General features: G+C 43.1%; 1 protein-coding gene across 3 annotated transcripts in view; it reads right to left on the bottom strand.

Annotated features, from left to right (window-relative positions):
- Positions 1–24,956, bottom strand: part of LOC138853566 (zinc finger protein 84-like) — a 60,995-nt gene extending 36,039 nt beyond the window's left edge. The window contains exon 1 of one of the 3 annotated variants that reach the window (XM_070091034.1): positions 24,882–24,956. The gene's annotated coding sequence lies outside the window, so the exon portion shown is untranslated. Of the gene's footprint in view, positions 1–24,856 lie in introns of all 3 variants that reach the window. The other 2 variants (XM_070091032.1, XM_070091035.1) reach the window with 2 other exon arrangements.
- Positions 24,957–25,228: the final 272 nt, after the last annotated feature.

The raw sequence follows: 25,228 nt of genomic DNA, 5'->3' as shown, positions 1-25,228 counted from the left end.
ACACTCGCAAGTAGAGGTTCCACTGTATTCTTAATATAGGAAGAGAGGTGAGTAGTATTTATTTGTAGGAAGTCAGTGTAGGTAGCAGGTAGGTGTAGCCCACCAGGGCTACACCTACCGGCTACCTACACTGTGGCCCAGAGCCATATTATTAGCATCGACACACCTTGTTCACTGAATTTAATCGTTTCTAACAACTACCTTTAGATGCCATCATAAACAAAAGGAGAGGTAATGAATAATTCATGCCGAAAATTGTAAACAAAAGCGGAGTGGAGGAGTGGCTGGGCCAAACGCAGATTCATACGTGTTATCTCTGGTGGCTGAGCAGAAAAAACATAATGTTATCCCTCCTCCCAGAGGTAAGATACACAAAGAGTACACTTATTACTTACCTTAAAATATCAATATTAATGTGTGAGAGGTAAGTGGCAGGGTGTTTATTGAATAAAATCAGAATGGCACACTATCATCCTCTAACTTGGCACTTAAAGCAAGAGGCTTATGACTTCTCTTTTTATCACAGCTAACCTTAGATGCTACCATTGTCAATGAGAGCCAACTAGTTAACGAAAGAGTAAATGAGAGAGAGAACGAGACAGAGTTCAGACAATGTAAGAACACAAATTGAACAGGTAGTGAGCGATCACTTTGTCAGGCGAAATAAATGCGTATTAATGTGTGTCTGCTTTTAGTTCATTCACGTATGTTTGTAAGAGTTTGTAAAACTTTTACCTCAAAATATTTTTTTTATTATAATAATAATTACCTCACAATACAAATACAGGTCCTCCATCACAAATCCGGCATCATTGGGACCTGTAGTGTACCGGATTACTGAGTTTGCCGAATTACAGAGTGGTTAGGTTAGAATACACTTAATAAAATTAACCAACTTGACTTACACAGTTCACTGAACATCGGCAAAAATCGAACATTTCCGCTACTTTGAGCTCAATTTCAAGGTACTTTTCATCATGAAAACAATCAAAATCATGTCTATTTCTGTAATATATCTTCCATTATATCAAATGAGTCCAAAAAATGGGAATACAACCATAAAAACCATACGAAAATATACTGCAAAGAGGCGGCTAATGGCTGAGAAGTTAACTCCCTTATTTATCGTCCGTCTTTTTTATTTTTGTTGTACGTTAAGAAGCATCTTTCCATCATACATTGCCCAAGTTTGAATGAGATAGCCCAACAAACAACCGAGAAAAAAAAATATTTACCAAAAATCATATATGGCAAGCCCAAGCCAGGTACTGGAAATAAGTCACTTTCTCTGACTTTTCTGGGTTATCCTAGGTTCTCTATACATACACTGCTATGTATGATAATCTACGTAACTGTATTTGTGTATACCTGAATAAACTTATTTACTTCTAGTCTGTCAACTGAGTACAAGAAACTGCCCATTCACTTATTTCAACTACCCAATAAAGTGGTCAGAAATTGGCAATTTGGCCGATTTCACACAAATTTCAACAGATGCCAATTTCAAAATAGGGTCCAGAATACAAAATGCAGACATTCCTGGCACTAAAATAACATTTTCTCTCTTCATTAATCACGGCTACAGGCCCCTCTTATATTACTCTTGCTTACCATTTGGAATTTTTATTCACAAAAAAATAGAAGATTTACTGTTAAGCAGACTACTGCATTATTGTAATAATTGTATAAATAATGTCAAACCATTCTTGACTCCGTATTGGAATTTAGACTGGCAGGCGGACAGGTATTGGACGGTGACATCATTTGTTTACTCTTGAGCTTCACTATAGAATAGAACATTTTTCACTACTGTGAGCGCAATTTCAAGGTACTTTTCGTCATGAAAGCAATCAAAATCATATCTATTTCTGTAATATATCTTTCATTCTATCAAATGAGACCGAAAAAATGAGAATATAACCATAACAACCATACAAAAATATACCGCTAAGCGGCCGCTAATGGCTGAGAAGTGAACTCCGCTATTTATGGTCTGATTTCTTTCATTTTTAGTGTACGTGAAGAAGTATCTTCCCATCATACATTGCCCAAGTTTGAATAAGATAACCCAACAAACAACTGAGAAAATAATATAATAATAATAATAATAATAATAATAATAATAATAATAATAATAATAATAATATCTTTATTTATTACACATACATGTACAAGGTATACAGGCCTATCTGACATCAGTGACATACTACTGTATAGAAAGGCACTTGTTATGCTGAGTCTTTCAAGAAAATTAGGTCAGTGTCCCAGGATAACACCCACACTAGTCGACTAACACCCAGGTACCCATTTACTGATGGGAAAACAGAGACAACAGGTGTAAAGAAACACGCCTAATGTTTCTACCCAGGCTGGGAATCGAATATTTACCAAAAATCATATATGGCTAACCCAAGTCAGGTACTAAAAATAAGCCACGTTGACTTTTTTGGGGTTATCCTAGGTTCTCTACACATATGCTGCTATGTGTGATAATCTATAGAGAGAAAATAACTTTTTTGTTTCATGTTTATGGTGGAGTGTGAGTGTATATCATAGTTAGCCCTGTGCTATACTCCGTTTTCTCTAATATAAGTCCCCAAGACAAGGATAGGATTATTATTATTATTATAATCAATAAGAAGCGCTAAGCCACAAGGGCTATACAGCGCTGCAGGGTAGGGAAGGAAGCAAGGGAATTGGATGGCAGAAGGGAGGGGGGATGATCAGCAGGTTACAGAAAACAGCGGGGCAGGGGATAGTACGGGGGTAGAAGGTAGCAAGAGATTGAAGTAGAAAGGGCTGAAGGTATCAGAATTTGTGAAGTAAGTCAGTCGTTGTCAAAAAGTCAATGAGAGAGTCCGGATGAAAGGTGGGTCCATCAGCGAGAAGGGAAGGTAAAGAGAGAGCAGCGGAGCGAAGACGACGACAGAGGTAAATTCTGCGTGCTCGTTGATAAAGTGGGCAGTCCAACAGAATGTGGCTGACTGATAATGGAGCTTGGCAATTCTCACAGAGAGGAGCAAGACGCCTCTCCATGAGATATCCATGAGTAAGACGAGTATGGCCAATGCGAAGACGGGAGAGAGTAGTCTCCCAACCTCGACACTGGTGATAAGAAGACGGCCAGTAACCTATACTCGGTTTAATAGACTGAAGTTTGTTGCCAAGCATAGTAGACCAACGTTGTTGCCAACGGGTGTGAAGGTGGGAAGATATTGCAGCAAAATAGTCCGTAAATGGAATACCTCTATAAGAAACTGGTAGGTCATGTACTGCTGACCGCGCAGCAGTGTCTGCCTGTTCATTGCCCTGTACGTCAACATGACCAGGGACCCAACAAAAAACAATATCTTTATGCTTGGTAAAGATGCGGCGTAGCCAAAGTTGGATACGGAGGACTAAGGGGTGAGGTGTATCAAATTTTTGTATAGCCTGTAAAGCACTAAGGGAGTCTGAGACAACCACAAATGATGACACAGGCATAGATGCAATACGGATAAGTGCTGTAAGGATGGCATATAATTCAGCAGTAAAAATACTAGCCGAAGATAGTAAATGCCCTTGTACGACGCTGTCCGGAAACACTGCTGCGAATCCTACGCCGTCAGAAGACTTAGAGCCATCTGTGTACACAGCAATGGCATGAGAATGAGAGTGAAAGTGGTCAAGAAAAAGAGAGCGGGAAGCGACCGTAGACAGTTGGGCTTTCGAGCAAGGGAGGGAGAAAGAACAGACTCGAACAGCTGGAACTTCCCAGGGGGGTAGGGAAAAGTGAGATGCTACATGTACATAGAAAGGTGGTAGTTGAAGAGAAGACAAGAGCGAATGAAGGCGAAGAGAGAAGGGACGGAGTAAACAGGGGCGGCGAACAAATAAAGAATGTCTACTAATATCAGTGACCATTCTATAAATGGAAGGATTGCGGAGATCATGAGAGCGTACATAGTAGCGCAGGCAATGGGCATCACGGCGATCGGATAAGGATGGAACGTTCGCTTCTGCATAGAGGCTCTCGACAGGGGAAGAGCGGAAAGCACCAAGGCATAAACGTAATCCTTGGTGATGAATGGGGTTAAGGCTAGAGAGAGTAGCAGGAGATGCCGCTGAATAGATCTGGTCACCATAATCAAGTTTCGATAAAATAAGGGTGGAATGTAGGCGAAGGAGGGTTCGACGATCAGCTCCCCACGAAAGATGAGCAAGGGTTTTAAGAAGGTTCAGCCGGCTGTGACAAGTTGCCTTCAGAGAGGTAATGTGAGGTTTCCAGGATAACCTACGATCAAAGAGGAGGCCCAGAAACTTGACTGTATCACGTTCAGGGATACGGGAGCCATAGAGGTACAAAGGATGATCGGAGATGACAGAGCGTCTAGTGAAAGTGATTTGGTGGGTTTTAGTGCTGGAAAATTTAAACCCACGTGTGGTGGCCCAATTGGAAACACGGTCGACTGCATGTTGGAGAGAAACTGTAAGGAGGTGACAGTCAGCGCCTGCACAGGCAATAGCAAAGTCATCAACATAGAGTGATGACCAAATATTTGATGGAAGACTAGAGGCCAAATCATTAATAGCAAGGAGAAAAAGTGTTGTGCTCAGAACACATCCCTGGGGGACACCTTCAGCTTGGATAAAGTCCGGGGAGAGCACATTATTAACCCGAACACGGAAATGCCTGTCAGTTAAAAAGTTCTTAAGGAAGGATGGTAGATTGCCTCGAAGGCCTAAGGAGTGGGCTTGGGCTAAAATATTATACCTCCAAGTTGTGTCATATGCCTTCTCAAGGTCAAAAAATATGGCAATAACTGAGTGGTTATTCGCAAAGGCATTACGAACATACGTATCCAAGCGTAGTAAGGGGTCTATGGTAGAACGTCCCTTACGAAAGCCATATTGACGAGTGGAGAGACTGTTGTGTGTCTCTAAATACCACACTAAACGTCTATTTACTAGGCGTTCCATTACTTTGCAAACTGCACTGGTAAGAGCAATGGGACGATAGTGGGAGGTTTCATGTCCCGTAGTGCCTGGTTTGCGGAAAGGGAGAACAATGGCGGATTTCCACAGCTGTGGAAGAACTCCTTGTGACCAAATAAGATTGTAAAGGCGTAATAGGACTGCAAGGGCTGACTGATGTAAATGTTGTAGCATACGAATATGAATGTCGTCGGGCCCAGCTGCCGATGATCGACAAGCTGAGAGTGTTGCCTCCAGTTCTTGAAGTGTAAAAGGCACATTATACTGTTCTTCTCTGAGAGAAGAAAAGTCCAAGGGTGCTAACTCTCTGGCAGACTTTGAGGAAAGAAATGAGGGGCATAGATGGAGTCCCTGAGAAATACGGACCAGATGATTGCCAATTTCATTGGCAACATCTAGTGGGTTTGCTATATCAACACCGGCAACCCGCAGAACAGGAGCCGGGTCAGGAGAATATTTACCACTCAGTTTTCGTACTTTTTTCCAGACTGCACTCATAGAGGAAGCAGAGGTGATGGTGGAGACATAATCTCGCCAGCAAGTGCGTTTAGCGTCACGGATGACACGGCGAGCGATCGCACGCTTCTGTTTAAAATCAAGGAGTCGCTCTGTGGTTCTATTGTACCGGTACCTGCCCCATGCAGCGCGTTTCAAACGTACTGCACGAGCACAAGCAGGAGACCACCAAGGCACGCATTTCTGAGAATGCCTGCCCGAAGTTTGGGGTATAGAATGAGAAGCTGCGGTGAAAACGGAGGACGAGAAGAGGTGTAAAAGCTCATCGATGGAGGACGAAGAAGGAACCTCTTTAAAAACAGTTAGGTGTGAGTAAAGGTTCCAATTTGCCCGATTAAATTGCCAGCGTGGGGTGCGAAGAGGTGGCGAATATGAAGGGGAAGTAAGAATGATTGGGAAATGATCACTGTCATGTAAGTCCGGGAGAACAGACCAAGTGAAGTCTAATGCGGCGGAGGAAGAGCAAACTGAGAGATCGATGCAAGAGAGAGTATGAGTCCGAGGATCAAAATGGGTGTGAGTACCTGTATTTAAAACATGGAGGGGGTGGGTGGCAAGAAAAGCCTCTAACTGAATTCCACGGGAATCACAGTGAGACCCCCCCAGAGGAAATGGTGGGCATTAAAATCACCAAGTAACAGAATCGGTGGCGGTAATGACGAAACAAGGAAGGCAAAATCCGGAATAGATAATGCCCGAGAAGGAGAGAGATATAAAGAACAGAGTGTATACCACCTATGTAAGTGGATACGGGCTGCTGTGTAATGCAGCGAAGTATGAACAAATAGCTGATGGTACGGAATATCAGTGCGGAGAAGAAGGGCACTTTCATTAAAGGTCCCATCAGGAAAAGGATCTGAAGAATACAATAAATTATAGCCTGAGATGTGAGAAATAACAGCAGAGTGTAATTTTGGTTCCTGTAAGCAAACACCAACAGGGGCAAACTGGGAGAGTAACATCTGAAGCTCACCCCGATTACCCCTGAGGCCGCGTATATTCCACTGTAAATAGGCCATGATTGGCAATGATAAAGATACTTGAAATCCGCAGGTAAGGGTTCCTACGGACTAGAAGGGTTAGAAAAGTCCACATGCGGAGGCAGTGGAAAATGTTCAAGCAGCGAAGGAACGGTGCGCTGTGAAGAAAGGAGTTGCGCAGATGGAGCAGAGGAGAGAGAAAGAGCGGAAGGTGGATCAGTGTCCATTGATGGTTTGGTCTCTGCAATATATTCAGAGATTGCTTCAAGTGTTTCAGAATTCAGAGATGTCGTATGGGAGACAATATTGGGAATGGTAGGGGGAGGATGAGTAAAGATTGGAACTGTATTGGACTGTACCAAGGTAGGGGGGGGCGAAAGGGTGGAGGGAACTGGAGAAGCGTGGCAGGGGACAGAAGAGACAGGAACCTGGGAGGTGGCAGAAGAGGAAGAAACTTGGGAGGGAACAGGGGAGGAAGGTACATTACGAGGAGGAGGGTGAACCTCTGCACTTGTAACTGAGCCAGTGAGAGGGGAAGAACTAGGGACAGAGACAGGGAGGGTAAAATGAGGAGGTGGAAGATGGGTAGGAGGTGTTACCGGACCTTTTTTTGACTTTTGAGAAGTAGAGGGACGATTGGGAGGAGGTGTCGTACGAGGTCTCGTCGATACTGAGGCTTGTGAGAGAGAACTCGAAGAAGTGAGATTAGACTGAGGTGTTGAAGTAGGGACGTCTGAGCCGAGGACAGCAAAAGGATTAGATACAGGAGTGATTATGGGAGAGGTAACCACAGAGGTGGGTGTAGAAGATGGGATACCAGAAGTGGGGGGACGTTTTGAAACACGGGAATAAGAAACACGTGGGAGTCTCCCTTGGAGGCGGAGATGAGAAACTGCCATGGCATAAGGGAGACCTTCTGTCTCTTTGAGGTAACGGATTTCCCGCTCGTTTAAATAGACCTGACAACGGCGAGAGTACGAAGGGTGAGCCTCATGACAGTTAAGGCAAGAGGGAGATCGATTGCAAGACGTATTATTATTATTATTATTATAATCAAAAAGAAGCGCTAAGCCACAAGGGCTATACAGCGCTGCAGGGTAGGGAAGGAAGCAAGGGAATTGGATGGCAGGAGGGAGGGGGGATGATCAGCAGGTTACAGAAAACAGCGGGGCAGGGGATAGTACGGGGGTAGAGGGTAGCAAGAGATACAAGTAGAAAGGGCTGAAAGTATCAGAATTTGTGAAGTAAGTCAGTCGTTGTCAAAAAGTCAATAAGAGAGTCCGGATGAAAGGTGGGTCCATCAGCGAGAAGGGAAGGTAAAGAGAGAGCAGCGGGGCGAAGACGACGACAGAGGTAAATTCTGCGTGCTCGTTGATAAAGTGGGCAGTCCAACAGAATGTGGCTGACTGATAATGGAGCTTGGCAATTCTCACAGAGAGGAGCAAGACGCCTCTCCATGAGATATCCATGAGTAAGACGAGTATGGCCAATGCGAAGACGGGAGAGAGTAGTCTCCCAACCTCGACACTGGTGATAAGAAGACGGCCAGTAACCTATACTCGGTTTAATAGACTGAAGTTTGTTGCCGAGCATAGTAGACCAACGTTGTTGCCAACGGGTGTGAAGGTGGGAAGATATTACAGCAAAATAGTCCGTACATGGAATACCTCTGTAAGAAACTGGTAGGTCATGTACTGCTGACCGCGCAGCAGTGTCTGCCTGTTCATTGCCCTGTACGTCAACATGACCAGGGACCCAACAAAAAACAATATCTTTATGCTTAGTAAAGATGCGGCGTAGCCAAAGTTGGATACGGAGGACTAAGGGGTGAGGTGTATCAAATTTTTGTATAGCCTGTAAAGCACTAAGGGAGTCTGAGACAACCACAAATGATGACACAGGCATAGATGCAATACGGATAAGTGCTGTAAGGATGGCATATAATTCAGCAGTAAAAATACTAGCTGAAGATAGTAAATGCCCTTGTACGACGCTGTCCGGAAACACTGCTGCGAATCCTACGCCGTCAGAAGACTTAGAGCCATCTGTGTACACAGCAATGGCATGAGAATGAGAGTGAAAGTGGTCAAGAAAAAGAGAGCGGGAAGCGACCGTAGACAGTTGGGCTTTCGAGCAAGGGAGGGAGAAAGAACAGACTCGAACAGCTGGGACCTCCCAGGGGGGTAGGGAAAAGTGAGATGCTACATGTACATAGAAAGGTGGTAGTTGAAGAGAAGACAAGAGCGAATGAAGGCGAAGAGAGAAGGGACGGAGTAAGCAGGGGCGGCGAACAAATAAAGAATGTCTACTAATATCAGTGACCATTCTATAAATGGAAGGATTGCGGAGATCATGAGAGCGTACATAGTAGCGCAGGCAATGGGCATCACGGCGATCGGATAAGGATGGAACGTTCGCTTCTGCATAGAGGCTTTCGACAGGGGAAGAGCGAAAAGCACCAAGGCATAAACGTAATCCTTGGTGATGAATGGGGTTAAGGCTAGAGAGAGTAGCAGGAGATGCCGCTGAATAGATCTGGTCACCATAATCAAGTTTCGATAAAATAAGGGTGGAATGTAGGTGAAGGAGGGTTCGACGATCAGCTCCCCACGAAAGATGAGCAAGGGTTTTAAGAAGGTTCAGCCGGCTGTGACAAGTTGCCTTCAGAGAGGTAATGTGAGGTTTCCAGGATAACCTACGATCAAAGAGGAGGCCCAGAAACTTGACTGTATCACGTTCAGGGATACGTGAGCCATAGAGGTACAAAGGATGATCAGAGATGACAGAGCGTCTAGTGAAAGTGATTTGGTGGGTTTTAGTGCTGGAAAATTTAAACCCATGTGTGGTGGCCCAATTGGAAACACGGTCGACTGCATGCTGGAGAGAAACTGTAAGGAGGTGACAGTCAGCGCCTGCACAGGCAATAGCGAAGTCATCAACATAGAGTGATGACCAAATATTTGATGGAAGACTAGAGGCCAAATCATTAATAGCAAGGAGAAAAAGTGTTGTGCTCAGAACACATCCCTGGGGGACACCTTCAGCTTGGACAAAGTCCGGGGAGAGCACATTATTAACCCGAACACGGAAATGCCTGTCAGTTAAAAAGTTCTTAAGGAAGGATGGTAGATTGCCTCGAAGGCCTAAGGAGTGGGCTTGGGCTAAAATATTATACCTCCAAGTTGTGTCATATGCCTTCTCAAGGTCAAAAAATATGGCAATAACTGAGTGGTTATTCGCAAAGGCATTACGAACATACGTATCCAAGCGCAGTAAGGGGTCTATGGTAGAACGTCCCTTACGAAAGCCATATTGACGAGTGGAGAGACTGTTGTGTGTCTCTAAATACCACACTAAACGTCTATTTACTAGACGTTCCATTACTTTGCAAACTGCACTGGTAAGAGCAATGGGACGATAGTGGGAGGTTTCATGTCCCGTAGTGCCTGGTTTGCGGAAAGGGAGAACAATGGCGGATTTCCACAGCTGTGGAAGAACTCCTTGTGACCAAATAAGATTGTAAAGGTGTAATAGGACTGCAAGGGCTGACTGATGTAAATGTTGTAGCATACGAATATGAATGTCGTCGGGCCCAGCTGCCGATGATCGACAAGCTGAGAGTGTTGCCTCCAGTTCTTGAAGTGTAAAAGGCACATTATACTGTTCTTCTCTGAGAGAAGAAAAGTCCAAGGGTGCTAACTCTCTGGCAGACTTTGAGGAAAGAAATGAGGGGCATAGATGGAGTCCCTGAGAAATACGGACCAGATGATTGCCAATTTCATTGGCAACATCTAGTGGGTTTGCTATATCAACACCGGCAACCCGCAGAACAGGAGCCGGGTCAGGAGAATATTTACCACTCAGTTTTCGTACTTTTTTCCAGACTGCACTCATAGAGGAAGCAGAGGTGATGGTGGAGACATAATCTCGCCAGCAAGTGCGTTTAGCGTCACGGATGACACGGCGAGCGATCGCACGCTTCTGTTTAAAATCAAGGAGTCGCTCTGTGGTTCTATTGTACCGGTACCTGCCCCATGCAGCGCGTTTCAAACGTACTGCACGAGCACAAGCAGGAGACCACCAAGGCACGCATTTCTGAGAATGCCTGCCCGAAGTTTGGGGTATAGAATGAGAAGCTGCGGTGAAAACGGAGGACGAGAAGAGGTGTAAAAGCTCATCGATGGAGGACGAAGAAGGAACCTCTTTAAAAACAGTCAGGTGTGAGTAAAGGTTCCAATTTGCCCGATTAAATTGCCAGCGTGGGGTGCGAAGAGGTGGCGAATATGAAGGGGAAGTAAGAATGATTGGGAAATGATCACTGTCATGTAAGTCCGGGAGAACAGACCAAGTAAAGTCTAATGCGGCGGAGGAAGAGCAAACTGAGAGATCGATGCAAGAGAGAGTATGAGTCCGAGGATCAAAATGGGTGTGAGTACCTGTATTTAAAACATGGAGGGGGTGGGTGGCAAGAAAAGCCTCTAACTGAATTCCACGGGAATCACAGTGAGACCCTCCCCAGAGGAAATGGTGGGCATTAAAATCACCAAGTAACAGAATCGGTGGCGGTAATGACGAAACAAGGAAGGCAAAATCCGGAATAGATAATGCCCGAGAAGGAGAGAGATATAAAGAACAGAGCGTATACCACCTATGTAAGTGGATACGGGCTGCTGTGTAATGCAGCGAAGTATGAACAAATAGCTGATGGTACGGAATATCAGTGCGGAGAAGAAGGGCACTTTCATTAAAGGTCCCATCAGGAAAAGGATCTGAAGAATACAATAAATTATAGCCTGAGATGTGAGAAATAACAGCAGAGTGTAATTTTGGTTCCTGTAAGCAAACACCAACAGGGGCAAACTGGGAGAGTAACATCTGAAGCTCACCCCGATTACCCCTGAGGCCGCGTATATTCCACTGTAAAAAGGCCATGATTGGCAATGATAAAGATACTTGAAATCCGCAGGTAAGGGTTCCTACGGACTAGAAGGGTTAGAAAAGTCCACATGCGGAGGCAGTGGAAAATGTTCAAGCAGCGAAGGAACGGTGCGTTGTGAAGAAAGGAGTTGCGCAGATGGAGCAGAGGAGAGAGGAAGAGCGGAAGGTGGATCAGTGTCCATTGATGGTTTGGTCTCTGCAATATATTCAGAGATTGCTTCAAGTGTTTCGGAATTCAGAGATGTCGTATGGGAGACAATATTGGGAATGGTAGGGGGAGGATGAGTAAAGATTGGAACTGTATTGGACTGTACCAAGGTAGGGGGGGGCGAAAGGGTGGAGGGAACTGGAGAAGCGTGGCAGGGGACAGAAGAGACAGGAACCTGGGAGGTGGCAGAAGAGGAAGAAACTTGGGAGGGAACAGGGGAGGAAGGTACATTACGAGGAGGAGGGTGAACCTCTGCACTTGTAACTGAGCCAGTGAGAGGGGAAGAACTAGGGACAGAGACAGGGAGGGTAAAATGAGGAGGTGGAAGATGGGTAGGAGGTGTTACCGGACCTTTTTTTGACTTTTGAGAAGTAGAGGGACGATTGGGAAGAGGTGTCGTACGAGGTCTCGTCGATACTGAGGCTTGTAAGAGAGAACTCGAAGAAGCGAGATTAGACTGAGGCGTTGAAGTAGGGACGTCTGAGCCGAGGACAGCAAAAGGATTAGATACAGGAGTGATTATGGGAGAGGTAACCACAGAGGTGGGTGTAGAAGATGGGATACCAGAAGTGGGGGGACGTTTTGAAACACGGGAATAAGAAACACGTGGGAGTCTCCCTTGGAGGCGGAGATGAGAAACTGCCATGGCATAAGGGAGACCTTCTGTCTCTTTGAGGTAACGGATTTCCCGCTCGTTTAAATAGACCTGACAACGGCGAGAGTACGAAGGGTGAGCCTCATGACAGTTAAGGCAAGAGGGAGATCGATTGCAAGACGTATTAGAATGGTCATCGGCACCACAGACTGGGCATTCGGCGATAGATCTGCAATATTTCGCTGGATGGCCAAATCGCCAGCAATTTCTACACTGTTGTGGTGTAGGGATCACCTTTCGAACTTGTAACCGATGTCCTGCTATATAAACGGAGGATGGGAGTTCTCGGCTGTCAAAAGTTAAACGAGCCACATTGCTAGGGTATCGTCTCCGCCCACGGGCAGGAAGAACGTAAGTGTCTACCTTGAGGATTGGGAGATCTTGGAGTTCCAGCTGTTCTAGAATGTCGGTGCCACATGTCTGGAAATTTTGTTGAACTATGGTATGGGGCAGAATAACGGTACCACTACAAGAATTGAGGGAATGATGTTTTTCAAGGGTGACAGGAACAGTATCTATATGGGTAAGACGAGAGAGCTCACGAGCCTGGGTAGCATTCTGTACGGTAATGATGCGCGTACCGCTCTTAAGAGCATGAAAAGAAATATCTTTACCAACATGGCGTAGGAGTGCCTTGCCAATACTATGGTCAGAAAGATAGGCAGTAGAGGAAGTTGGTCGTAAAGTGAAGAATTTAGTCCACTGTTCAGTCTGAAACTGAGCGTGGAAAGGTAGTGAAGGACGTGTCGATCGTTTCTGAGAAGAACGAGAAGGTGAAGGTGGAGAAGTATCATCAGCAGGTAATTGTCGTTGACGTTTAGGCGTGGGACCAGAGTTGGTCCGACGTGGAACGGGTCGGCGATTTGAAAATTGCCGCACCGTAGAGGGAGAGGCCGGAAGCATAGTCAGAGGAGAGCGAAGGTCTGATAAATCGAAGGAGTCAGTCGAGGCCTCAGTACCTGAAGCGGGTGAGGAAACAGCACCGGCAATAGGTACAGAGGCATGAGGAATGTCTGAAGAGTGGTCCAAAGACGAGGCGGGGTCAGAACGGGGTGCGGTATCAAGAAGGGGCCCGGGGGTACCAGGTTCATGGACTAGGGCTGCCATGGTTAGGTTACTTCTTTCTTTTTGTTTTTAAGAAAAAAAAAGAAAGAAGAAAAGAAAATAAAAATAAAAAAAAGAAAAAAAAAGGGGGGACCGGGGAGGGATAGTTCCTAGGAGGGATGAAAGGGCCAGAAATCTCCCTCCGCGCCCAAGAGGACTCGACACCGCTAGTAGCGCAGATGCAGCATGGAACCCGTGCCATACCCTACCCTTCATGCCAGTAAACCAGCAATCTGGGATAGCAACCTCACATCTGCCGAGCTACCTCGGTGGACAAAAGAGAGGGCGGCCGGATATCCGCCACAAAGCATACCTCCTTCAGCCACCACCCCCGGAATCCGAAAGGTGGCTTCCAGAGCTACACCCGTCGCCCAAAAGACACCCAAAGCTACTCCGGGATACCGGAGAGGGATCGGGACATCCCTAGGCAATCCAGATTCCACGGCAAACTACGCCACCGCCAAGAAACCTCAACGGAATGGGATGGACCCCGGTGTCCTTTCTCCTACCTAGGAACTAGCGCGCCTGTGGGAGAAATCCCAAAGGACAAAAAGAGGAAGGGCAAAAGGGAGGAGTGGGGAGGAGGAGGAGGAAAGGAAAAAGGGGAGGATGGGGAGGATGGGATAGGGGAGGGGAGATTGGGGGGTAATTAGGTTCGGTCTGAGGAAGAAGACCGATAGGTCTAATTCCTCAGACCAAGAGCCTCTTCACCACGCCAAGGAGCCCCCCTTGAAGAGGATCTGTCTCTTTGAGGTAACGGATTTCCCGCTCGTTTAAATAGACCTGACAACGGCGAGAGTACGAAGGGTGAGCCTCATGACAGTTAAGGCAAGAGGGAGACCGATTGCAAGACATATTAGAATGGTCATCGGCACCACAGACTGGGCATTCGGCGATAGATCTGCAATATTTTGCTGGATGGCCAAATCGCCAGCAATTTCTACACTGTTGTGGTGTAGGGATCACCTTTCGAACTTGTAACCGATGTCCTGCTATATAAACTGAGGATGGGAGTTCTCGGCTGTCAAAAGTTAAACGAGCCACATTGCTAGGGTATCGTCTCCGCCCATGGGCAGGAAGAACGTAAGTGTCTACCTTGAGGATTGGGAGATCTTGGAGTTCCAGCTGTTCTAGAATGTCGGTGCCACATGTCTGGAAATTTTGTTGAACTATGGTATGGGGCAGAATGACGGTACCACTACAAGAATTGAGGGAATGTTTTTCAAGAGTGACAGGAACAGTATCGATATGGGAAAGACGAGAGAGCTCATGAGCCTGGGTAGCATTCTGTACGGTAATGATGCGCATACCGCTCTTAAGAGCATGAAAAGAAATATCTTTACCAACATGGCGTAGGAGTGCCTTGCCAATACTATGGTCAGAAAGATAGGCAGTAGAGGAAGTTGGTCGTAAAGTGAAGAATTTAGTCCACTGTTCAGTCTGAAACTGAGCGTGGAAAGGTAGTGAAGGACGTGTCAATCGTTTCTGAGAAGAACGAGAAGGTGGAGAAGTATCATCAGCAGGTAATTGTCGTTGACGTTTAGGCGTGGGACCAGAGTTGGTCCGACGTGGAATGGGTCGGCGATTTGAAAATTGCCGCACCGTAGAGGGAGAGGCCGGAAGCATAGTCAGAGGAGAGCGAAGGTCCGATAAATCGAAGGAGTCAGTCGAGGCCTCAGTACCTGAAGCGGGTGAGGAAACAGCACCGGCAATAGGTACAGAGGCATGAGGAATGTCTGAAGAGTGGTCCAAAGACGAGGCGGGGTCAGAACGGGGTGCGGTATCAAGAAGGGGCCCGGGGGTACCAGGTTCATGGACTAGGGCTGCCATGGTTAGGTTACTTCTTTCTTTTTGTTTTTAAGAAAAAAAAAAAAAAAAGAAGAAAAGAAAATAAAAATAAAAAAAAGAAAAAAAAAGGGGGGACCGGGGAGGGATAGGTCCTAGGAGGAATGAAAGGGCCAGAAATCTCCCTCCGCGCCCAAGAGGACCTCAGCACCGCAAGTAGCGCAGATGCAGCATGGAACCCGTGCCATACCCTACCCATCATGCTAGTAAACTAACAATCCGGGATAGCAACCTCACATCTGCCGAGCTACCTCGGTGGACAAAAGAGAGGGCGGCCGGATATCCGCCACAAAGCATACCTCCTTCGGCCACCACCCCCGGAATCCGAAAGGTGGCTTCCAGAGATACACTCGTCGCCCGAAAGACACCCAAAGCTACTCCGGGATACCGGAGAGGGATCGGGACATCCCCAGGCGATCCAGATTCCACGGCAAACTATGCCACCGCTAAGAACCTCAACGGAATGGGATGGACCCCGGTATCCTTTCTCCTACCTAGGAACTAGCGCGCCTGTGGGAGAAATCCCAAAGGACAAAAAGAGGAAGGGCAAAAGGGAGGAGTGGGGAGGAGGAGGAGGAAAGGAAAAAGGGGAGGATGGGGAGGATGGGATAGGGGAGGGGAGATTGGGGGGTAATTAGGTTCGGTCTGAGGAAGAAGACCGATAGGTCTAATTCCTCAGACCAAGAGCCTCTTCACCACGCCAAGGAGCCCCCCTTGAAGAGGACAAGGATAGGAGAAAGGTATTTGTTTACCACATCCTCTTCATAATTCTGTCGAACTGCTCGGTGTTATGCCAAATATTATTCATTCTGGAGTATTTAACATGTTTTATGTTATTTATATTGTTTCTTATGTCATATTAGATCAATTGTGATAAGCAAATAAGCTGTAGTGTTGATATTAGCGTAATAATAAAGCATATTCTCCTGCTTCATGAGACTGAGCTCATGGCAACCGACAGTGGCTTCAAAGCCACCTTATCTTTAATGGATAATGAACTGTGTAGGTGCTTTACATAATGAGAAGCATTTCTTTTATTCATTGGAACCATGGCTAGGGCTAAAAAAGCAAGCAGGTTAAACCAATAAATGGAGAAAAAGAAATTGGAATGACTTATGCAGCAAGTAGCGCCGCCATGATGCTTGCGTATAGCAGGCATCATGAGCCAGTTTGGCTTTGTTTATGCTTGAGTGAACACTAACCTGCGTGCTAACTTAAACATTTCACAATTCATCGTGTTTGGTGCTTCTTTATTAAGTGCGACTGTGAAATAAGCTACCATGGTGGTGATGGTGGTGGATAGTGGTGGTGGTGGATCATGGTGGTGGTGGTGGTGGATGGTGGTGGTGGTGGATGGTACTGGTGGATGGTGGTAGTGGATGGTACTGGTGGATGGTGGTAGTGGATGGTATTGGTGGATGGTACTGGTGGATGGAGGTGGATGATGATGATGATGACAGTGGTGGTGGTGGCGGTGGTGGCGGCAGTGGTGGCGGCAGTGGTGGTGGGTGGTGGTGGTGGGTGGTGGTGGTGAGTGGTGGTGGTGAGTGGTGGTGGTGGTGGGTGGTGGTGAGTGGTGGTGGTGGGTGGTGGTGAGTGGTAGTGGTGGGTGGTGGTGAGTGATGGTGGTGGGTGGTGAGTGCTGGTGGTGGGTGGTGGTGGTGGGTGGTGGTGTGTGCTGGTGGTGGTGGGTGGTGGTGAGTGTTGGTGGTGGGTGGTGGTGAGTGCTGGTGGTGGGTGGTGGTGAGTGGTGGTGGTGTGTGGTGAGTGCTGGTGGTGGTAGGTGGTGAGTGGTGTTGGTGTTTGGTGGTGAGTGGTGGTGGTGTGTGGATGGTGGTGGTGGTGGTGGTGGTGGATGGTGGTGGTGGTGGTGGTGGTGGTGGTGGTGGTGGTGGTGGTGGGGGTGGTGGGGGTGGTGGTGGTGGGGGTGGTGGATGGTGGTGGATGGTGGTGGATGGTGGTGGATGGTGGTGGATGGTGGGTGGTGGTGAGTGATGGTGGTGGGTGGTGAGTGCTGGTGGTGGGTGGTGAGTGCTGGTAGTGGTGGTGGGTGGTGGTGGTTGTGGTGAGTGCTGGTGGTGGTGGTGAGTGCTGGTGGTGGGTGGTGGTGGTGAGTGCTGGTGGTGGTGAGTGGTGGTGGTGGGTGGTGGTGGTGGTGGGTGGTGGTGGTGGTGGGTGGTGGTGGGTGGTGGTGGTGGGTGGTGGTGGTGGGTGGTGGTGGGTGGTGGTGGTGGTGGGTGGTGGTGGTGGTGGGTGGTGGTGGTGGGTGGTGGTGGTGGGTGGTGGTGGTGGTGGGTGGTGGTGGTGGTGGGTGGTGGTGGATGGTGGTGGTGGTGGTGGCGGTGGATGGTGGTGGATGGTGGTGGATGGTGGTGGATGGTGGTGGTGGTGGATGGTGGTGGATGGTGGTGAGTGGTGGTGGTGGGTTGTGTGGTGGTGGTGGTGGTGGTGGTGGTGGTGGGTGGTGGTGGTGGCTCGCGGCGGTGGCTGGTGGTGGTGAATGGTGGCGGTAATGGTGATAGTGGTGGGTGGTGGTGGTGGTGGGTGGTGGTGGTGGTGGCTAATGGTGGTGGTGGTGGTGAGTTGTGGTGATGGTTGGTGGTGGTGATGGTGGGTGGTGGGGGTGGTGGTGGTGGTGGGTGGTGGTGGTGGGTGGTGGTGGTGGGTGGTGGTGGATGGTGGTGGTGGTGGATGGTGGTGGTGGTGGATGGTGGTGGTGGTGGATGGTGGTGGTGGTGGTGGTGGTGGTGGTGGATGGTGGTGGTGGTGGTGGTGGTGGTGGTGGATGGTGGTGGTGGTGGTGGTGGTGGTGGTGGATGGTGGTGGTGGTGGTGGTGGTGGTGGATGGTGGTGGTGGTGGTGGTGGGGGTGGTGGGGGTGGATGGTGGTGGTGGATGGTGGAGGTGGTGGTGGATGGTGGTGGTGGATGGTGGTGGTGGATGGTGGTGGTGGTGGTGGATGGTGGTGGTGGATGGTGGTGGTGGTGGTGGTGGTGGGAGGTGGTGGTGGTGGTGGGTGGTGGTGGTGGGTGGTGGTGGTGCTGGGGGGTGGTGGTGGATGGTGGTGGTGGTGGATGGTGGTGGTGGGTGGTGGTGGTGGATGGTGGTGGATGGTGGTGGTGGGTGGTGGTGGGTGGTGGTGGTGGTGGGTGGTGGTGGTGGTGGGTGGTGGGTGGTGGTGGGTGGTGGGTTGTGGGTGTTGGTGGTGGGTGGTGGTGGTGGTATTGGTGGTGATTGGTGGTATTGGTGGTGGGTAGTGGTATTGGTGGTGGGTGGGTTGTGGGTGTTGGTGGTTGGTGGTGTTGGTGGTGGTGGTGGTTGTGGTGGTGGTGGGTGGTGGTGGGTGGGGGTGGTGGTGGTGGTGGTGCTGGTGGTGGTGGTGGTGGGTGGTGGTGGGTGGTTGTGGGTGGTGGTGGTGGTGGGTGGTGGTGGTGGGTGGTGGTGGTGGTGGGTGGTGGTGGTGGTGGGTGGTGGTGATGGTGGATGGTGGTGGTGGACGGTGGTGGTGGACGGTGGTGGTGGACGGTGGTGGTGGACGGTGGTGGTGGACGGTGGTGGTGGACGGTGGTGGTGGACGGTGGTGGTCGATGGTGGTGGTCGATGGTGGTGGTGGATGGTGGTGGTGGATGGTGGTGGTGGATAGTGGTGGTCGATGGTGGTGGTGGATGGTGGTGGTGGATGGTGGTGGTGGATGGTGGTGGTCAATGGTGGTGATGGATGGTGGTGATGGATGGTGGTGATAGATGGTGGTGGTGGATGGTGGTGATGGATGGTGGTGATGGATGGTGGTGGTGGATGGATGTGGTGGATGGTGGTGGTGGTGGATGGTGACTTCTTCAGAGATTAAGGAGATTTGTGCAATGTGGAATAGGGTGCAAGGATTTGCTGAAAACTATCACCCTGAGCAGGCTGAAACAAGCCATCTCTGCTACAAGTTCAGTGACAGAACCATGCTCTATTTTAGGGAAATTTTAAAGAAGGGAAGTAATCCCAGATAAGGACTGTTACCTAAAGTCTTTATGGAAGGGGATTTCCCTTCCAGACAATAAGTGCTCCCTCACTCCATCAACAATCTTCAATAATGGTAAGTAATAATGTTATTTTATATGTTTATTTAAATGTTATCTATTACTAATTGTACCATGTATGTTTAGTTGTATGTATGTAAAACTAAGATTATCTCTATAAAATGTATTTTTTTGTGAATATTTTTGGGTTTCTGGAATGGATTAATTGTATTTACATATTTCTTAAGGGAAATATTGCTTCGAGTTTCGAACGTTTCGACTTTAGAACTAGCTCCTGGAACAGATTAAGTTCAAAACTCGAGATTCTACTGTACTGGGTGCCTAACCCTCCATTGGGTTGAAAATAAAAACACATTAGTTATTGAAAGCTAGGCTAGGTTAACGTAACTTTAAATTATAGTTTATAGTTACCTGCCAATAATGAAACAACATAAAGGGAAGGATTACATCTGGCCTAGTGAGAACACTGTCTTATAATAGTTGAAAACTACACTCGTTATTTAGGGCAGAGGACTTCTGGAATATTCACAGCTGCTCCAGCAGGTTAGGTTAGGTAAAGTTTGCCAGGAAACAGGACAAATGTTTAGTGATGCGGGTCTTAGTCATATGATGACCCACAGCTGGAGCTTCTGGTCATCTGATTGAGGCCTTCCACCGGCTGCACTAGCAGGGCACCCTAAACACCCAATAAAACTGTCGAAGTATAACTTGTCATGAATAAAACTGTTGATGTATAACTTGTGAATAAAACCGTCAATGAATAACTTGTCAAACATAAAGTTCCCAAGAGCTGGAGTCTGCACAACACTGGTCCAGTTAACAAGTTTTACTCAGGTTCTCAGTGAAGTTGTACAGTATTAAACACAACAGTTGCAATAAGCAAGTTACAATAATCAGGTTACAATAAGCAGGTTACAATAAGCAAGTAACAATAAGCAGGTTACAATAAGCAGGTAACAATAAGCAGGTTACAATAAGCAGGTAACAATAAGCAAGTTACAATAATCAGGTTACAATAAGCAGGTTACAATAAGCAGGTAACAATAAGCAGGTTACAATAAGCAGGTTACAATAAGCAAGTTACAATAATCAGGTTACAATAAGCAGGTTACAATAATAAGGTTACAATAATCAGGTTACAATAAGCAGGTTACAATAAGCAGGTAACAATAAGCAAGTTACAATAAGCAGGTTACAATAAGCAAGTTACAATAATCAGGTTACAATAAGCAGGTTACAATAAGCAAGTTACAATAATCAGGTTACAATAAGCAGGTTACAATAAGCAGGTAACAATAAGCAGGTTACAATAAGCAGGTAACAATAAGCAGGTTACAATAAGCAGGTTACAATAAGCAGGTTACAATAAGCAGGTTACAATAAGCAGGTTACAATAAGCAGGTTACAATAAGCAGGTTACAATAAGCAGGTTACAATAAGCAGGTTACAATAAGCAGGTTACAATAAGCAGGTTACAATTAACAGGTTACAATTAGCAGGTTACAATAAGCAAGTTACAATAAGCAGGTTACAATTAACAGGTTACAATAAGCAGGTTACAATAAACAGGTTACAATTAGCAGGTTACAATTAGCAGGTTACAATTAGCAGGTTACAATAAGGTTACAATAATCAGGTTACAATAAGCAGGTTAAAATAAGCAGGTTACAATAAGCAGGTTACAATTAGCAGGTTACAATTAGCAGGTTACAATAAGGTTACAATAATCAGGTTACAATAAGCAGGTTACAATTAGCAGGTTACAATAAGGTTACAATAAGCAGGTTACAATTAGCAGGTTACAATAAGTAGGTTACAATAAGCAGGTTACAATTAGCAGGTTACAATTAGCAGGTTACAATAAGGTTACAATAATAAGGTTACAATAAGCAGGTTACAATAAGCAGGTTACAATAAGCAGGTTACAATAAGCAGGTTACAATAAGCATGCTACAATAATAAGGTTACAATAAGCAGGTTACAATTAGCAGGTTAAATAAGCAGGTTACACTAAGCATTTTTAATTATAACCAAAGAAATAAATAATGTTTTAGTGTTATAAATAACATTGTTATAGTGGTATAAATAACGTTGCTATAGTGTTATAAATAACATTGTTATAGTGTTATAAATAACATTGTTATAGTGTTATAAATAACATTGTTATAGTGCTATAAATAACATTGTTATAGTGTTATAAATAACATTGTTATAGTGTTATAAATAACATTGTTATAGTGGTATAAATAACATTGTCATAGTGCTATAAATAACATTGTTATAGTGTTATAAATAACATTGTTATAGTGTTATAAATAACATTGTTATAGTGCTATAAATAAAATTGTTATAGTGTTATAAATAACATTGTTATAGTGTTATAAATAACATTGTTATAGTGGTATAAATAACATTGTCATAGTGTTATAAATAACATTGTTATAGTGTTATAAATAACATTGTTATAGTGTTATAAATAACATTGTTATAGTGCTATAAATAACATTGTTATAGTGTTATAAATAACATTGTTATAGTGTTATAAATAACATTGTTATAGTGGTATAAATAACATTGTCATAGTGTTATAAATAACATTGTTATAGTGTTATAAATAACATTGTTATAGTGTTATAAATAACATTGTTATAGTGTTATAAATAAAATTGTTATAGTGTTATAAATAACATTGTTATAGTGGTATAAATAACATTGTTATAGTGGTATAAATAACATTGTTATAGTGGTATAAATAACATTGTTAGTGTTATAAATAACATTGTTATAGTGTTATAAATAACGTTGTTATAGTGGTATAAATAACATTGTTAGTGTTATAAATAACATTGTTATAGTGTTATAAATAACATTGTTATAGTGGTATAAATAACATTGTTATAGTGGTATAAATAACGTTGTTATAGTGGTATAAATAACATTGTTATAGTGGTATAAATAACATTGTTATAGTGGCATAAATAACGTTGTTATAGTGTTATAAATAACGATGTTAGTGTTATAAATAACGTTATTAGTGTTATAAATAACGTTGTTATAGTGTTATAAATAACGTTATTAGTGTTATAAATAACGTTGTTATAGTGTTATAAATAACATTGTTATAGTGTTATAAATAACATTGTTATAGTGTTATAAATAACATTGTTATAGTGTTATAAATAACATTGTTATAGTGTTATAAATAACATTGTTATAGTGCTATAAATAACATTGTTATAGTGGTATAAATAACATTGTTATAGTGTTATAAATAACGTTGTTAGTGTTATAAATAACGTTATTAGTGTTATAAATAACGTTATTAGTGTTATAAATAACGTTATTAGTGTTATAAATAACGTTGTTATAGTGTTATAAATAACATTGTTATAGTGTTATAAATAACATTGTTATAGTGTTATAAATAACATTGTTATAGTGTTATAAATAACATTGTTATAGTGTTATAAATAACATTGTTATAGTGCTATAAATAACATTGTTATAGTGGTATAAATAACATTGTTATAGTGTTATAAATAACATTGTTATAGTGGTATAAATAACATTGTTATAGTGTTATAAATAACATTGTTAGTGTTATAAATAACATTGTTATAGTGTTATAACATTGTTATAGTTATAACATTGTTATAGTGTTATAACATTGTTATAGTGTTATAACATTGTTATAGTGTTATAACATTGTTATAGTGTTATAACATTGTTATAGTTATAACATTGTTATAGTGTTATAAATAACATTGTTATAGTGCTATAAATAACATTGTTATAGTGGTATAAATAACATTGTTATAGTGTTATAAATAACATTGTTATAGTGTTATAAATAACATTGTTATAGTGTTATAAATAACATTGTTATAGTGTTATAAATAACGTTATTAGTGTTATAAATAACATTGTTATAGTGTTATAAATAACATTGTTATAGTGTTATAAATAACATTGTTATAGTGTTATAAATAACATTGTTATAGTGTTATAAATAACGTTATTAGTGTTATAAATAACATTGTTATAGTGTTATAAATAACATTGTTATAGTGTTATAAATAACATTGTTATAGTGTTATAAATAACATTGTTATAGTGTTATAAATAACATTGTTATAGTGTTATAAATAACATTGTTATAGTGTTATAAATAACATTGTTATAGTGTTATAAATAACGTTGTTATAGTTATAAATAACATTGTTATAGTGGTATAAATAACGTTGTTATAGTGTTATAAATAACATTGTTATAGTGTTATAAATAACGTTATTAGTGTTATAAATAACGTTATTAGTGTTATAAATAACGTTATTAGTGTTATAAATAACATTGTTATAGTGTTATAAATAACATTGTTATAGTGTTATAAATAACATTGTTATAGTGTTATAAATAACATTGTTATAGTGTTATAAATAACATTGTTATAGTGTTATAAATAACGTTGTTATAGTGTTATAAATAACATTGTTATAGTGTTATAAATAACATTGTTATAGTGTTATAAATAACATTGTTATAGTGTTATAAATAACATTGTTATAGTGTTATAAATAACGTTGTTATAGTGTTATAAATAACATTGTTATAGTGTTATAAATAACACTGTTATAGTGTTATAAATAACATTGTTATAGTGTTATAAATAACATTGTTATAGTGTTATAAATATCGTTGTTATAGTGGTATAAATAACGTTGTTATAGTGTTATAAATAACATTGTTATAGTGTTATAAATAACATTGTTATAGTGTTATAAATAACATTGTTATAGTGTTATAAATAACATTGTTATAGTGTTATAAATAACGTTATTAGTGTTATAAATAACATTGTTATAGTGTTATAAATAACATTGTTATAGTGTTATAAATAACATTGTTATAGTGGTATAAATAACATTGTTATAGTGGTATAAATAACATTGTTATAGTGTTATAAATAACATTGTTATAGTGTTATAAATAACATTGTTATAGTGGTATAAATAACATTGTTATAGTGGTATAAATAACATTGTTATAGTGTTATAAATAACATTGTTATAGTGGTATAAATAACATTGTTATAGTGTTATAAATAACGTTGTTATAGTGTTATAAATAACATTGTTATAGTGTTATAAATAACATTGTTATAGTGGTATAAATAACATTGTTATAGTGGTATAAATACCATTGTTATAGTGTTATAAATAACATTGTTATAGTGGCATAAATAACATTGTTATAGTGGCATAAATAACATTGTTATAGTGGCATAAATAACATTGTTATAGTGGCATAAATAACATTGTTATAGTGGCATAAATAACATTGTTATAGTGGCATAAATAACATTGTTATAGTTATAAATAACGTTATTAGTGTTATAAATAACGTCATTAGTGTTATAAATAACGTCATTAGTGTTATAAATAACAGTTATAGTGTTATAACGTTGCTATAATGTTATATACAAGTGAGAGTAACCTGAGAAATATATCCACTCATTAACCCACTCCAGCTCCTGGTCCCCGATCCTTTATTAATAAACGCTGTGTTAGTTGTACATTTAAGTGCTAGTTGATCCACTTTCGTCAACTTACTCTTGCCACAGTGAAAAATACTGACACCAAACAAAAGGAGAAACATCTGGTTGTTGTTGTTGTGGGTTATAGAGCCACTGACAACTGCGTCGTATCGAACCCGACCTGCCAGTGTCCGGGAAACATAACTCCACCAAGGTGGATGGAAGGTGTAAGTTTATTCAGGTATACATAAATATAGTTACATAGATTATCTTACATAGCAGCATATGTATAGAGAACCTGGAATAAACCCCCCATAAGTCAGACAAAGTGACTTATTTCCATTGGGGTCCTTACTTGTTTCCATTGGATGGAAGGTGTAAGTTTATTCAGGAACAGGTACACATAAATACAGTTACATGAATTATCATAGATAGCAGTGTGTGTGTA

The sequence above is a fragment of the Cherax quadricarinatus genome, chromosome 33, assembly GCF_038502225.1.
Source record: "Cherax quadricarinatus isolate ZL_2023a chromosome 33, ASM3850222v1, whole genome shotgun sequence".
Classification (NCBI taxonomy): Eukaryota; Metazoa; Arthropoda; class Malacostraca; order Decapoda; family Parastacidae; genus Cherax; species Cherax quadricarinatus.
The sequence above is the reverse complement of the archived record's forward strand: the minus strand, read 5'-3'. Positions and strand labels throughout refer to the sequence as shown.